This window comes from Panthera pardus, unplaced genomic scaffold (genome assembly GCF_024362965.1).
Source record: "Panthera pardus isolate Hobbes unplaced genomic scaffold, ASM2436296v1 HiC_scaffold_6, whole genome shotgun sequence".
NCBI lineage: Eukaryota > Metazoa > Chordata > Mammalia > Carnivora > Felidae > Panthera > Panthera pardus.
Genome location: NW_026526991.1, coordinates 23,525,101 through 23,541,334, shown reverse-complemented (window position 1 = coordinate 23,541,334; position 16,234 = coordinate 23,525,101). Strand labels below are relative to the sequence as shown.

General features: G+C 38.5%; 1 long non-coding RNA gene across 2 annotated transcripts in view; it reads left to right on the top strand.

Moving 5' to 3' along the window:
- The first annotated feature begins 3,231 nt into the window (after positions 1–3,231).
- The window catches only part of LOC109265379 (uncharacterized), a 72,271-nt gene continuing 59,268 nt past the window's right edge, over positions 3,232–16,234 (top strand). Inside the window, exons 1-5 of one of the 2 annotated variants that reach the window (XR_008419524.1) lie at positions 3,248–7,607; positions 8,198–8,306; positions 8,836–8,948; positions 9,483–9,674; positions 10,731–10,857. This is a non-coding gene — a long non-coding RNA (uncharacterized LOC109265379). Of the gene's footprint in view, positions 7,608–8,197; positions 8,307–8,835; positions 8,949–9,482; positions 10,858–16,234 lie in introns of both variants that reach the window. The other variant, XR_002079154.2, reaches the window with a different exon arrangement.

The following is a 16,234-nucleotide window of genomic DNA, read 5'->3' as shown; positions in this document are numbered from 1 at the left end:
AGTGCCATATAACTTGCAACGTCTTCTTCAAATTTTAACTCATTTCATCTTTCTGACAGTCCTATCAATTAGTCAGGACCGAGCTTATTATTTCCACCTTCTCTCCCAGCCCTGCAGTTACTTCCTGCTGTTCTTTCCAAACCTGGTACATCCGATTCAGAGAAGTAGAACTCCTGGCCTTCAGTGCCACCCAAAAGTCATCATGTTGGGCAATATGCTTGGTGATATGTTTCACTGTGTACCTTTCTGTCGTGGTTCACATCGCCCTAGAGAGAATACAAATCACTAATAAGCTGAGGTCAGATAATTTAGAATTATTGAGGTAATGCTACTTTTTTTTTTTTTTAAATAGAGACCTGTAGTAGTATCCCAAATAGGTAGCAGGGATTAATGCCTAGGATTTATTCTCAGTTGTAACGTAGAGTCATTTGGATTCCATCCATTTCTCTAGGAAATTAGCCACTGATAATCATAATTATGACCCCTAGGTGTAGTAAGACAATGAAATGCCTCCTGAATTATTAAGACGTGTTAATTTATGTCTACTCTGTATGTAGTTTCAAATAGTTTACTGCATTGTCATTTCTTGAAAATTGGTCACCTGTATAGATGATATATACATAAGATTAAATTTTAAGTAATGGTAATATTTCTTTAGAAAAAAGCCCTGTTATCAGTGCTGAATAAACATGCCATTGTTTTATATGGATTTTTCCCCTAGATTTCTGTTTGATGTCCATCTTGACATATTTCCTCATTAGTTGTAGGTCGTTATTTGAGAAAAAATAATGCCCAGCATTTGTATCCCATTTTATTATGCTATATATTGCTTTCACTGTCACATACATTGTCAAATTTATTATATAAAATAAGCCTCAGGGAGCGTTGGTGGTTTGTTCAAAGACACATGGCTAATAATAAGTGGTAGAGAAGAAATCCAGTTCCATCTGTCCAAGTCAAGAACTTTGTCCATCAATCTACAGCCATCTTGGAAACCAGTCTCCCAGAATTTACATCAGGAGGTGTCAGCTGGCCGTGGGCCTCTCTACTTGTAAGCCCATCTGGCTGAGTTTCTTTCAAGAGCTTGTCAGTGTAGCTAATATCAACCAACAAATCAGAGATTCAGGAAATTTGTTGTGATCCTGATTATCAGTGAAAAGGGATAATGTTCCCAGTATTAGATTGCTTTCCATCCACTTGAAGAAGTGCATAGGATACACCATTTTGGAGGCAGATGACTTTATTCATCCTACAATACAACCAAGAACAGGCACCTTTGTTAGCTTTCCTTTTTTCTTTCTTTTTTCTTTCTTTTTTCTTTCTTTCTTTCTTTCTTTCTTTCTTTCTTTCTTTCTTTCTTCTTTCTTTCTTCCTTTCTTTTTTTAACATATATGAGAATAGTAAGCTTTAAAAGGAAATATAGGTGTGGGCATTCTCCATTCACCTTGGATACAAAATAGATTTTCAGCCTTTGATGAAAAGAACAGGCAGTGCCCCATTCCAAGGAAAGAGTGTGAAATCAGAGAGAGAACTCTGAAAAAAAGCTCCTGCTTACCCCCCATTCTAATCAGAATGTTTTTAAACAAGCTGCCCTGATATTAAGTGATAGAGTAAAGTCACTGCTTTTATGAAAAGTGGCGCGAGAAGGTGAGGGACACCTCTAAGGAAGAAGGGCCTTTGCCATTAATAATTATCTATAAGGAACAAATAGTGCCTGGGAAGTGGGGCTGGATTCAGAGAAATAGAAATCTAAAACATTAGGGCAGACCTCTGCTTTTTCATGAGATATTGCTGATGCTGAATGCATATTTCCAACGAGAACAAAGCTGATAACAAAGCCATCTTGCACGCATCCATTCTGGAATGTTAAAGAGAAATGTCTCCCATGTTATTAAGCCACTTATAATTATTTCTGACATGTCAAAAATACTGAGGATACAGAGAATAGTCGAAGATTGGGGGTAACATTTTTTTAATGTGATGTCAGTCTTCAAAGAATTGAACAAGTGGCCCCAGAAATGATCATTTCTTTAAGTATGACACTGCCACTTAATAAACCAGCAGAGAAAATATTGGAAGGAATTCTGTCAACATTCTGAGACTAGTGTAATTTTGAACAATCAAGCATAATGGCAAGATCAAGCCTCGTGTCAGGCTGTATGACTTGTAATTCTGTGAAATTATAAAACTTGTGAACAAAAGGGAATGAGAAATATGTGACTATGGAGTGGAGGTAAAGAATCAGGAAGCATGAAATTCCAGTTCTGTCCCCTCTGACCTTACTGATATGCAAATTGGCTCATTATGTCAAATCGGCCGAGTTGAAACAATAAAGGTTTCCTAAGAAAAGAATTTCCAGTTTTACCACAGAAAAAGATAAGTTTTGCATTTGGAATGTCTGAGAGCATCTGAAGTGTTGTCTCATTAAAATTTATGATCAGAATTAATTCACATTCATTTTGTTAAGAGTCAAATCACCTGGGTTGAATTTGTGTGGGGAATCTTAAAAACAGATAATGAGAAGTGACAGCAGGTCTGCGGAGTGGCCAGTGAGGACCACTCATAAATCTGATTTTTTTCTTTTTCTTTTGTTAACTTTCCATTTGGCGTTTAGCGATTGGCGTTGGGGAATCAATGTCATTTATTGGCATTTGCGTTTGTTATGAAATAAGTAGAATCTTTTTTTTTAAATAAGTAGAATCCTTTATAAATCACTCAGGTTGAAGGATTTTAACAGCCTTAAATAAGACCCAAACATGTGGCAATAAGACTGCTGGAAGAAAATAATAATTTTGTGCCTGGTACTGTGCTCAGGTGACTTGATGCCCGCAGACAGAAAGCCTGAGCATGGAATGGATACCCTTCCCACAAAGTTGCTGAAATGGTCTGTTTCCTTTGCTATGGATGGCTCATCATCTCAAGTGAGAGACCAGATCGTGCTGTTAGGCTCCAAATCGTCCCCTATTCTCCACATCCTCTTGGTGGCAAAGGGCTGAGCAGAGCATTTCCTCTTCATTCCCTTGTTGTCCGCGTAGATAATTCCTAGTGGAGGATGCTGGCATCTCTTGCCAGTAAAAGTCGCCGTGCATTTCCTGGCCCTCCATTTCCCTTCTAACTGAATTACTATCAGGAAATGTACTTCTTCTCTAACACTTTAACCACCTTCTTCTACCTCCATGAGTTCTAATCCCTCACTTGATAATACTATAGGCAGGGATTATCATCCCTCACTTGATAATACTATAGGCAGATGAGTATTTCTGGAACACACCTCGCTCATCTACAGAACCAGAGGCTAATTATTGTTAAAATCTCATTTCAGAATGAAAGTCAGCTGCCCTGGGGAGTTTAGGAGTCCATGCCTTCTGAATGTTGATGGCAGTAAGCTTTCATGGGCACAGATGTAGGATTAAAAATGGAGATCTTGTGGGCTTTCTTTCACCATTCCATTTTCTGTCTACTTTCTTTATGCCAGACGAGGCTGCACATTGACCTCTCTATTCAAAAATTTAAATCTTGACGGGGATGCTACACTAGACATTAGTACTTCCTTCCCCTCTGGATCGCCATGGAATATGCCATCTCTGAGGTACTGGGACATGAGTTAAAGATTCTTCTCCTCAAGTGGTTCCCAAGTCCCACGGTACCTGAACCACAAAAAGGTAGTTCTGTGCATCCTGGGAGTCTACAGGCAGAAGTTTGAGCTTTACCCAGAATAGCTTCTCTCTGGTTCTTCTGCTGGGCCTCCAGGCTTCTCACTCTCTCTCTGGTGACAGTGTCCATTTTAGAACCAAAAAGAAGAAAAGTTTTAATCTGTTCTTTCTGCTTTGTATAACACTTACCAAATAGCTCAGTGCAGGTGGGTACTCAGTGAGTCATTTTCCTCTAATACTTGTGTTACCCTCTCTTTGCAATGGAAATGTCTATTTCAGGTTCCTGAGCACCCATTTGTAAATCACCCATGTGCCCTCAAAGAGTTGGGACTTAACCATAAGCCTAAGCTTTTAGAATATAGAGAAGGTAAAGGAGCGAAGAAAGAAACAGACAAGCTGAATATGTGGATAGTTTTACTACTGTTGAAGTGCACAATTGTTAAAATTGCATCCCTGCTGTCCAGGTCTGTCCAGATCAATTTCACTTCAGCAACTCTGGGCAGAAATCTGGATTGTGTTATAAAAAACAAATAATTAAGCAAGCAATCCTTTTATGTTACTTAGAACTTTACTATATAGAAAAATCTATTCCTGGCTTTTGAGGTAAGTGTCTGACAACATTGTTAGCTCTGATGACTTTTTGAGTAGTTCTGTCATATTCTGTGATTTGCCTGAGCTCTTGCAACATAAAGGGGAATAAAATTATTTGTGGGATCTGTCACAGTGAATTTTTAAAGCCAAATTGTCCCTAGGCTGAAAGGGTTTCCTGTGACTACAACTGATTTTCCTAAAATCCATGTTAAGACTTGCAAACCCAAATGACAAAACTTTTGATTGTTAGTGCTTGGTGGCCGCTGAAGGTTATAGGCTTAGTTGCAGCCACAAACTAGATGTAATAAAAGCAATGACATGTGTTTATTGAGTGCTTGGTTGAATCATTTTACGTGGATTAGTTTTTTTAATCCTCATAACTCTAAGCAGTAGTACTATTTTTATTCCCATTTTATAGATGAGGAATCTAAGTCATGGAAAAAACTACCTGCCCAACTTGTAGCATCAGGATTTGACCTGAGGAGGCCTGATTCCATGAGGCAACAATTAGGTACATGCTCTATTCAAAGCCCCTATTTAATTAACAATTTTTATACTAGCATTTTATTCCTTATTTGTTATTTTCCACATTCAGTAAGCATCTTCCAGAATTTAAGTTTCAAAGGAGTAAATGGTGGGGGGCCTGGATGGCTCAGTTGGTTGAGCTTCTGACTCTTGATTTCTGCTCAGGTCCTGATGTCACAATTTGTGAGATCGAGCCCCGGGTCGGTCTCTGTGCTGTCAGTGTGGACCCTGCTTGGGATCCTCTCTCTCCCTCTCTCTGTCTCTCTCCTGCTTATGCTCTCTCTCTCTCTCAAAACAAATAAATAAACATTAAAAAACAAATTAAGGAGTAAAGCGTATCCTGAAATGATGATCAGTGAGAACTGATTTTGCTTCTGACTACATCTAACTTAAGATAGAAGGAGATAATGGCTCAATATGGAACAAAATGCCTGTGAAGAAGAAGCAGAAAATGAGCCAAGGGGCCAGAGCAGTTCATAGAATGAAGCTTTTAGTTCCAGGCAAATTAATTCCACGCATATAGGAAAGAAAGTACCAATTTAAAGGAATCACCGTTTGATATAAATCCCTGTCCATAATGACATCAGTTTGGCTAGCATGGCTGGGCAAGGAGAAGAGCAGCCAAGTAAAAGCATAGACTCTGGAGCCAGACTCTCTGGATTCAAATCCTAGCCCCACCACTTTCTAACCATGTGATCCAGGGCAAGTCCCTCCTTGCCTCTTTGACTCTGTGTTCTTATCTGTAAAAGAATGATAACAGTACTTGCCTTATAGGGTAGTCATGGGGATTCAATGAGACCATGTATATAAGGCATGTAGAACAGTGCCCAGCATATACTAAGTACCAGAAGGATGTTTGCTTTATATGTCCTTATGAGGTACTCAGTGTGCGACCAAGATACAGACAGTGGTTTTATATTTAGACATTCTTAGGGCTTTCATATAGGAAAAGGACACAGTAGATTTGATTCATCTTAGATGCACTTTGCTAAATAAAGTAATTTTTAGATCACCTAGATTTATTTTAGTTTTAGAATTTGAGTGTTAATTTGTAAGGTCAATCAACTAACCTGTTGCCATGACTCAGTCCGAAGGTGGAATTTTGCTCCCAGCAAAAGGGGATTTAGCATATAAATTGAACGATTATCAAACAGAGACAGACTGGCCACTATCTTGAAAATGGGAGTGGCAAAAATGGGTGATAATGCTGCCTGCAAAATCCAAGGGATTAGGGAAACCAACCAGGGTTTAGAGTTTGACATAGCAAATGTATTTTGAGGTGATATTGATAGAAATAAAGTGTAGCTCATAGATTATAGTCTGGATAGACTTCCGCACATTTAAATCTTCCCTCCTGCTTTCTTCAAAGAGTTGGAATGGATGGTCCGTGACAAGCCTTCCATGGAGGTAAGAGAGGCTTTATTCCTTCAAGGCAATTTGGTCCAACTCTGCTAGTTCATCCATGGGGGAAGCCTGGCAAAATTCCAAAGGTGATTAGTGTTGTATCTATTATTTCACAGGGTGGAGTGTGTTTGGGTAGATGGAGGGGGAAACCTATAATTTCATAGCTGCTGGTTGAACATTTCTGCTAAACTTCTTTTTATTTTAAAAATTGGTGAAAAGATCTTAACATTCAAGATGATACGAGGGCATTGAACTATCCCCAGAATAGAACGTACCCACAGTGGTTGCTAAATCTTGGTGTGGTGCAGGTTGGAAGTCTCTAAAATATTTCCTGCAAAATATGAGTTACTGTTTTGGCCCATTTTTCTGGGAGATCTAAGTCAACTTTTTAATTACTTGAAGTCTGAAGGTTTTTCCCCATAAATAGAAAATCAGAAGTGAAAGCTTAACCTAGACCTTTTAGGAAAAAAGGTTGCATTTTAAAATCATGCCACCACTGTCTTGTTTGGGAAGAGTTCAAGTTGGGTCCAATCAAATGTTGAGTCATCAACTATTTCAATGCCCATATTCATCATGCCTAAGAAATATAAGCATTCTTATTTTTTTAATAGGCTCTTTGAATCATATTCTAAATGAGTGCCATGTAAATAAATTAGCACAACAATCACGCCATGCTTTTTTGTCATCATGGGTCATTTTCATCGGATGCTTAGTGATTTCACTGCACTTGTGTAATCAGGTGAAGAAGCTCCACCGGAGCATCCATGGGTCAGCTATGTAGACTCTAGCTGCCAAAGGCGCTTCTCCTTCTGAACAGAGCGCTTTGCTCAGCCAGTGTAGACATGGCCTGATAAACAATGGAACTTCTCCCTTGAGCTGGAGTTTGGATTGATCTAATTCTTTAACTCAAACATGTGCACAGGTTTGATGAGTGTTTAAATGCCTGCATTTTAGTAAAACAGGAACTTAAATTGACAGTAATGTGAGGAATCGCATAATTTATAATGAACTTGAAAGGCAGGAGCACTCACTGTTGCTCAAGCTAATCAAGGGACTATCAAATCAAGGGTTTAACATGAGCTTAAATATATGTGGCAGGAGGGTTGTTCTTGCAGGCTTATATCTGTCAGATCTTAACACTAAACCTGTCAGGGTGCAACATGGCCGTGTCACTTTTAACCAAGATGTCACATATATTGTGAGAAACAACCTGCTTTGTGTTTCCTTCTCTGGGATTTTACTGGGAAAAGCAAATGTAAAAGGGATTTTTTTTTAACACTGCATTTTTATTTTGCAGATTCTCAGGCTGATGGAGAGAGTGACAAGTGGGTTGCCAGCTATAGTCAGCGTGCACAATGGCTGCGGGGAATATATTCAGACATGCCCAAGGAGGTCTGCCCAGGGGGAAACACATACCTTTGAGGTTTAAATCAGGTGTGTGAAGAATGCTAGAACCGTGACTTCTCCGATTTTGTTTTGTTTTGGTTTGGTTTTTGCATTTATGTTTTTCAAGGAAAACAGGATGGATGGTGGCTCTTGGCTGTTCCTCAGACCCTTTTAATGCCACGAAATACACCCCAAGTTTAACCTACTCTCTCTCCTAGGATGTGATATACTCTACTTGCTGCTCAAAAGGGTTGTCCTCTATTTTATCAAAACTTTAGATTTTAAAGAGGTGGTTTTTCATCTTCAAAAAGGGTTTTGATTTTGGAGATATTTTAAAACTGAGAACTGAAGTTTTTCAGTTTGTTTTTTACCACTTGTCTATTTGCTGGGAAAAATAAATGCTATTTGTAATATAGGAGTTAGCCACAAGAGACCTAAGAAAAATTATGTTCACATTATCTTTAGAAATACGTGTTCTCATTATCTTTAAAAAGTTGTTAAATGTCTCAGAAACGTCAAGAAGATGTAACATTGTTTAGAAAATATAAACCACATTTCCTTGAAGGATGAAGTTGTGCTTAATAGCTCTGTTTAATTCATTCAGAGACTACACGATTTTTGTTGCTATATTTTGTTAGAAAGGAAGGAGAGGCTGTTTCTACAGGTGTCATAGAAAAATCAATATTGAGCCACGGATTATTGGATCCCATAGAACCATGGAGACTTGGCAGTGAAATTCTTCCAAAGGTGAGTAGGGGCATTGATTTTCCTTCTCATGCCTGAAGAAATATGACACAGGAACGGAGGCTAAATTTAGACTGGAAACAAGTCTGATTTGAAACTATGTGCCTTTAAAAAACTTTGTGACAGTTTTTTTTTTAATTAAATGAGGAAATTGAATGTGAGCATATAAAATTTTTCTCATATATTTTTCTTAGATTTACTTTTTTCTTTATTCCTTTGCGTGCTTTTGAAAAAAAAAAAAAACGACTATTTGACCAACATTTTGTCTATAATTAAGACCCAGTGATTTCCTGTACAACATAAAACAGTCTCGCTCTTAAACCTATAACCAAGACTGCAATAGTCCTTCACCTTCTAAGAAAAAGCATATTATTTATACAATCACACTTAAAAATATGTGCCATGATTTTTAGACACATACTTGCTTACTTGTTTATTTGTTTTACAGTTTCTCCTAGATTTTGAAAAGTTGAAAAGCTCGACATAACGCATTGGTTGTTTTCCTGCATTGCTTAGCATTCCATCCTTGCAGGCAGACCGTGTTCCTAGGTTTGGAAGGATAAATCCCAGGGGAAGTGAGCTGAAGAACATTTCATGCATCACTCATCCTATTATGAGCCCTGTGCTGTTCCATCTCTCTACAAGGTAAGAGATTTATTGTGAGTTGGCTTCTGCCAGTGGAAAATGACATATGCTAATGGCTCGTGCTTCCCAGTGTGTGTTTGTGGAACTCATAATTGAGAGTATAGCAATTGTTTTATACACTGAAGAATAATTGGAAAATTTAAGTTACTCATACACGCTCTATCATGCACATCTGTCCCCAGGTAGCATGTGGTTGCCCTATCCTGGGACCCACATTCTGTAGTATTGTCTTCCACATGTGAAGTGGGGTGGCAAATTGGTCATTTTTATAATGAATTTGAACAGAGTAGATGATCAAGAAAGATAATTCATGTCCTAAAGTAGAAAATGGCCAAATTACCACTTTGCTGTGTCTGGGCATAGATACAATTTAAGTTTTAATACTTTGTGGGATCAAGAACTGATCATAAGAAAGTTAAAATATAAAATGCTGGTGAGTTCATAGTAATGCATAGAATTATATTAATATTAAGCTTTTCTTTCTGCTGTCCAGTGGAAAATTCTTAATTCCTTATCCTTTTCCTGAACTTGCAGGCTGGCTGAAACAACAACAGAAATTGGTGTGTAATTCGTATTCTAACTTTGGATCACCTGGTTAATACTCTGACTCTGACTACCCAGAAAGACAATGTTCTATAAGAAGAACTATCTGTTAAAAGGCCTGCTGCTGCATTATTAATAAAATAACAGGGAAAATGCGATAATCTGGATGTCCCATCTGATGAGGTAAGGTTTTATCATGTCCCATAAAACGAGATTACATTTGATTTTATTTATCATTATCCCAGCCCCAAGAAAGTTCGCATTTGTCAATTTGACACAGAAATCTGTAATATAAAGCTTAATATACACTATCTAAACTGCGACCAATTTCAGGCATTAAAAGCCAGGCTATTTAATGTATTTTATTTATGTGTAAATTACATTATCGTTACTGTTTTTCTATCCTTTTCAGCTTGGAAAATTGTAACTCAGTATATCACACAACATACTTCAATAAAAATAAATTGTGTATATTATAGTTCTGATGGGGGGCAAAGGCATACTATTTTACTGACCTTTGGTGAGGTTTCACTTTTGATGTGTGAATTTTTAAATGTGAACAAACCAAAAACAGTGGCATACTTGGAAGTAATCTAAAGCTAAAATGGGAAATGGAGATTTTGTGGTAAGTGCCAGCCTCCTGTTTGCTATTGCCATACTTCAGCATCCGCCTGAGAAGAAAAAAAAGTACAAAAGACAATGGAGAGATGATGGAGGAGCTGGGCATGTGGAAAGTTCCAGGTGCCTGTGGATACAATATGAGGATACTCAAATATCTAGTCCTCTTTTTTTGATACCTATCCTGTAATCCATCAGAGTGGCCAGGTGCTCTCTTTGTAGTTCAAAAATATTAGTGTTTTCAACATCAGTGCCCATTATGGCTATACCAAAATCCCCTTCTATGTGTAAAATATATCTTACCCATATCTGAGCAACATGATTGTAGCCCTTCTCTCTTTAGGTTAAGCACATTGTATGACTTCTCTTAAAATGTTGCAAAGATGAATTTCCACTAGATAATTTGTAGTTGGTAAAATATCATGAATTTTTCAGGGGAAAAGTGGCAATTAATGGAAACATAATTATCTTCAATGTGAAAATAGTCTGGGATGCTAACTTTGGCGAGCACAATGTCTCTAACTCATTATCATTTTCTTTGCTTATTTTGTTGTCATTCTTCGGGTTCTTTCTGGATCCATCTCTCTTTTGTTTCCCTTCGACTCCTCTATTGTATTCCAGTTGGCAGTTAAAGAACCGAAACAGCAATAAGACTGCACAGCCACATTTTCCCAGTGCCACCAACTGGGCGTTAAGCTGACTAACGTTTTGAAAGCCCAGCCCATTTCGTTCACAGCAGGCAAGGCAGGTAAAAGCATTTCTGTATTAAAGTACACACTTTGTTTCTGTGGGTTCTTCTGATCTAAATTGTCTTGTTTGCCAGTTGGGGGAGAGAGACGAAAAGAAGGTTGGGGACCAAATGTCTGGAGTATTTGATCAAATGCCCGGCAACTCCTGATTATAGGAGGCAGAAATTTCACTTTCCAGGATAACTGTGGTGGATTTTGTCAACCCAAATGGGTGTCCACCTTCACCCAGCATGTTATTGGGCTGCTCCCTACCACTGTCTAAATACAAAGCAATGGAAGAATTCCAAATAGTTTTAATAGTAACTCCTGGGTTAGAGGAAGCTACATATGCAGGGTGAAAATTCCCATAAAACATAGGTATACGGGAAGTTCCTCAAACAGTACATTTTACATGTTGTTGTTTTCTTCTATTAGAAGAAGAACGTGAGCATTTATTTCACTATGTTTTGTTAATTTGATTACTGTTTCGTAAGTGGTAAGTATACACCTCCTTAAATGTTTTATGAAGCTCACTTAATCAAGCAAATATGCTAAAGCCATCACTGTATTGATCCTTGACCTTTTGACCCGTCTCTCTGCCATGCGGGGTGCCTTTTTCTCAAGTTCTCCCAAATGAGAGCTTAGGGAGCCGACAGAGTGAGGAGAGGCGTCAGCCTTCTGTCTGAGCAGCAGCAGACTGTAGAGTTGTGTCACTGGAGGGGATTTCCTTGCGAGTGACAAAATTGGGATGAATAATATCAGTTTGCATTTTAAGGAAGCTTATGAGCACTATACTGAATTGTCTAGGAGGGATGAACGTAACATACAGTTAAGGCGGGAAGACTAAAGTTCTGAGATGTGTTAGATTACTGCAATAATGCTATGGCTCATTTTATGAATGAATCAACATATTCCCCACCTGGTGCCCACATGCCATATATTGAAATAAATTTAACAGAGCCTCTTTCACTGGAGTCAGAGCCTTTACACACACCATCTTACCACGGAGTAGATCCCTAGTTTGTTTTATGTTCTATGACCATCGTATGGCCATTTCTCACCAAACGGGATCAAAAGTTAATAGAAGGTGCAGTGGAAAAATGCAATAACTTTGTCTTTGAACTTTTAGTGAAAGAAAGAAAGAAAGAAAGAAAGGAAGAAAGATAGATGACAGGCCATGGATGCCCATACCATGACTATCCGTGGAATCTTTTCAAGAATGTGAAGTCCCTTCTACTTGAGCAGTTAGACAAATTCTTCAGCCAATTTGACTTCAACTTGGCAAAGATTTTCTATTTATAAATGTCCCTTGGGGGTCCATGAGGAATTTCAGATACCCACTTACTTTCTAAAAGAGAGTTCAGGATCAATAAGTTCAAAATATTTCAAAGTTACCATGTACTTTGCTTGACTGAAGCGGTAATGCTGTGGATATGGTCATATCCTTTCAGGCGCTTGACCCGGCTAAACTCCACTGCACTATATGGCCTTCTGGAGGCCCAACATCATGACGTCTCACATTGTTCGCTTAGTGCTTTCTGGTTTCACGACTCTTTCCCAGGATGGTCATGGTTGGGGGCAAGGGGTACAAGGGTAGGGGATAATTTTTGTGTGTATATTTCTTTTCCAATTTGTTAAGTGAAAAATGCTGGAGAATAAAATGTCCTCCTTTTGTTTATCGTTCAAATAATTGCATGAAATGCGAATCAAAGCATAATGGTCATGGTGAGTGAGGGGAGGAGGCAGTTACCCTTCAGCTACTATGGTTCTCAGGGGCCCACTATACTATCTTAATAAGCTGAAAGGAATGATGTACCATTTCTCTCTAACATGACATAAAGTTCCTTTAAATGGAACAGTTCCTTTAAATGGATTCATTTTTAAATCTGAAAGGCAATGGCCGTGATCCAGGTTGAATACGTGCACACACATAGTCACATGCATGTACTTCTTGTACACGTTTTTTAGCCAAGTAATAAAACTGGTGGAAAGGTGACCACAAGGACTCCTCTAAGGGTCTGGGGGATGGGTGTTACCCTAAACAGGTACAAAGGCAGGTCCGTTTTTTAATTTGAAGCTTTGGGCTTTAGCTTAGAAATTCACTGACATTTTACACTCTGTTTCATTATATGTCATGATTGTTTTACTTAAAAGAAAGTTTTAATTTGCTTACTGTTGAGTGAATCTGATATTTTAGATGAGTGTGCTGTGTTTTCCCTTTCATGAGTCACTCGAAGAACATTTATTGAGCTTCTGCTGTATGCCAGGTACTATTTTACCCCCCCTTCTCCAACACCGTCACATATCCCAGACACTCCTATTTGAGGCTGAAAAGCACAGAATAGAGACACACAGAGATATGAAATAGGTGGACTGGTAACAGATCTGTGAATTGTAAATTACTGTAACTCCTTGATACTGGGCACATTTTTCTACCCAGGGATTTTAGATGATCATTGTCAGAATTTCGCAGAAAGCCCCATCAAATCTGTACATTTTTGTTGAAGTTAAAGCAATTCCTTCAAGCTCTAGAAGGTTCCCTTCTTACTTTCGGTTTTTCGGGGACACAGAAAGGTCTTCGTTTCCCATTTCTACTTTGACACATGCTCCACACCTAAAGACTGACACCCTTCCATTTTCCCTCTTTCCCTCTTTGTTTCCCAACTTTTCTGAAGATAAACTCCTGCATTTTTTTTTTTTACTTCTTTGTCTAATTTTTGTCTACTTGACATGTGCAAAGTGAAGAGATTAAAAAAAATCAGTGGATGGGGGGGGGTCTGACCTCTCTGCTGCAGGGTCTAGAATGTTGATTGGTGTGTGTGTGTGTGCACGTGTCTGTGTCATATCATGAAAATATTGCAGCTTACGTGTAGTGCATAAATGTAATGGTTACACAGGAACTGGACTGACTGATTTGAATTCCTGCTGTACTGCTTAGTAGCTGTATAAGCGGTTTCTAACCCTGCTTTTCAGCTATAAAATGAGGAAAGTAATCGTACTCACCTCCATTGGGTTGCTGTAAAGATTACAGGGAATAATGAGCGTAAAGCACGGTGCTTGGCATATGGTAGGAGGTCAATAAACGTTAGCAATGATCTTTAGTGTTGCCATTACTTATTTCATGTCTATGCAGACACACACATACCCCCAAATACACAACTTTCCTATATGCTGCATTCGTCAAAGAATGATGGTCTTAGCCAGCATTGTGAAAAGGCCTTCAGAACTGTCAGCTTTTTGTTGTGAAGGTGCATTCTGTCTTTACCCCCTTTGAAGGCCCAGTACTCTGCCTCTCTTCTTGCCATTACTGGTAAAACCTCCTTCCAAGCAAGGACCTGAGATTTATCCACACAAAGGTCTAGATGACGGAGAACATTTGAGGTGTTGCCCTTGTAAAGGTCACGGCCCTCTTATCAAAGATCAAATACTAAGCTGATGAGATCGCAGTCATCCAGCAGCAGCTGGAGAAATGTATTCGCCAGTGTGATTTCTCCTGGTCCTTCTGGAGATCTCCCCAGAGTAGGAATGGTTAACTAGGCCAAGAGGTGAGGTTAGTTCTGCTGTGGAAGGTGCCTGCTGGGGCTCTCCTGGGGGTTGTCTGACATCCTCAAAGGCTGCCTCTCCAAGCCTGGGGCCATTTAGGAATATCTGTCAGCTTTTCCATTTTTTTTTTTTTTTTTTTTCACAATTGTGACTCTGGGTTTTGAATCTAGTTATGCTTTAGACCACAAGCTATAGCCCTTTGAACATTTTTTTTCCTAATACTCTCCTTTATTTTTGGATATGTACATTTTTTTTCTGTACACACCCCATCCATATATTTATTCTTGGTTGCCCATTGTATTTCTCTCACAAAGGCCCGTGTTCGTGATCTAAAGTTGTTTGCATGTCAAACTATTATGCTGAGACATTCTCCTAAAATATTCTCTCTCTATATATAACAGTACTTCACCGGTATTTTTCATGCCTATATTTGAGAGTTTGAAGGGCTGGGTTCAAGTTAAGGTGTGCCTTCACCCCCAAAATATGCTTGGAAAACTATTTAATTCTCAGCCTCAGCTTGTCAGTGAAGTGGTAATAAAAGGATTTGCCATTGGGTTGTAAAAATCAAATCAATGTGTTCACTAAACTCAAAAGTAGCGTAGAACTTTTTAGGTCTTCCCTTTATCCATCAGAACTACCTCGTCAAGCAATTTTTTTTTTAATAGAGGACATGAAGAAACGCATTATGTTTAGTAATTTGTGAAAGAAGAGATCGAATTACCTTTGTTTGACATTTTCCCTCATTACCTGAAATCGCTCTTCTGTGCATTCTTTTATCACTGTCATTTGCCCTCTGTGGTCTTTTGTGTATTTTTTTTTTTTTATCACTGAATCAGGATGGTCCAGGGGAGAACGTTCTCAGTGAAAATCTTAGAAGAGACATGTCCACTGGTAAAGAAGGGCCCACACGGATGGGCTAGGTCCACAAACAGCTTCTCAAAGGATCCAGATCGTTCTATAGAATATGTGGCATGGTCAAGCTATGATGCCCCACGTCACTCAGAAGTTTGAACTAAAGCCACGAAGCTTAACATTTTCAGGATCCTCTACACAAGTGAGAAAATAATAAATAAAAGCTAATATTTATTGAGTAGCTACTATGTGCAGATACGTTCGATAATAACAATTAACTCTGGATTTTTGTAGATACCAAATAGGCACCGAGGTACAAATCTTACCCAATTATCTAATGCTTACAACAATTTAGGGACATTGCTATTAGGTCCATTTTACAGTTGAGGAGACTGAAATCTCTCTGACACCAAACCATTGTTTTCTGGATTTTCCCAAGGATCCTGAGATAGAGGCAGGATTAGGTGCATTTTGTACATGAGGCAGTTGGGTCACATAGGGGTTCAGTAACGTCCCCACCACTGTAGGTGGAATCCCATCCAGGTCAGCCTCATCCTGCACACTATGCCACACTGCCATTCTGAGTGCTTTAATTTTCAAAAAGGACCCCCTTTTTTTTTACCCCCCTCTTAATTTGTAATCTATTGTGGATTGATACTTTTGTAAAATATAATAAAAATGCACTACTGGAAAAATAAAATTAAAAAAGACGTACAAAACACAAACTCAATTATTTATTATTAGATTCAACAAACATGAAATTATCCAGGTTGAAAATAAAATTAAAAGCCATTTTAATTTTTTTTGGCCCCTATTTTTTGTGTTTTTTATCTCATCAAAGTTCAAAAGCATGTCTTAACAATAGACCTTCACAAACCAAATTAATTTTGTATGAGATATGTCTATTGTTGGAAGGCCTATCATCTCAGAACCTACAGAACCAAGAAAACGTAGAGCACTGTAAATTAGCTTACTTGATATAATGGAGATACCACTGTGTCA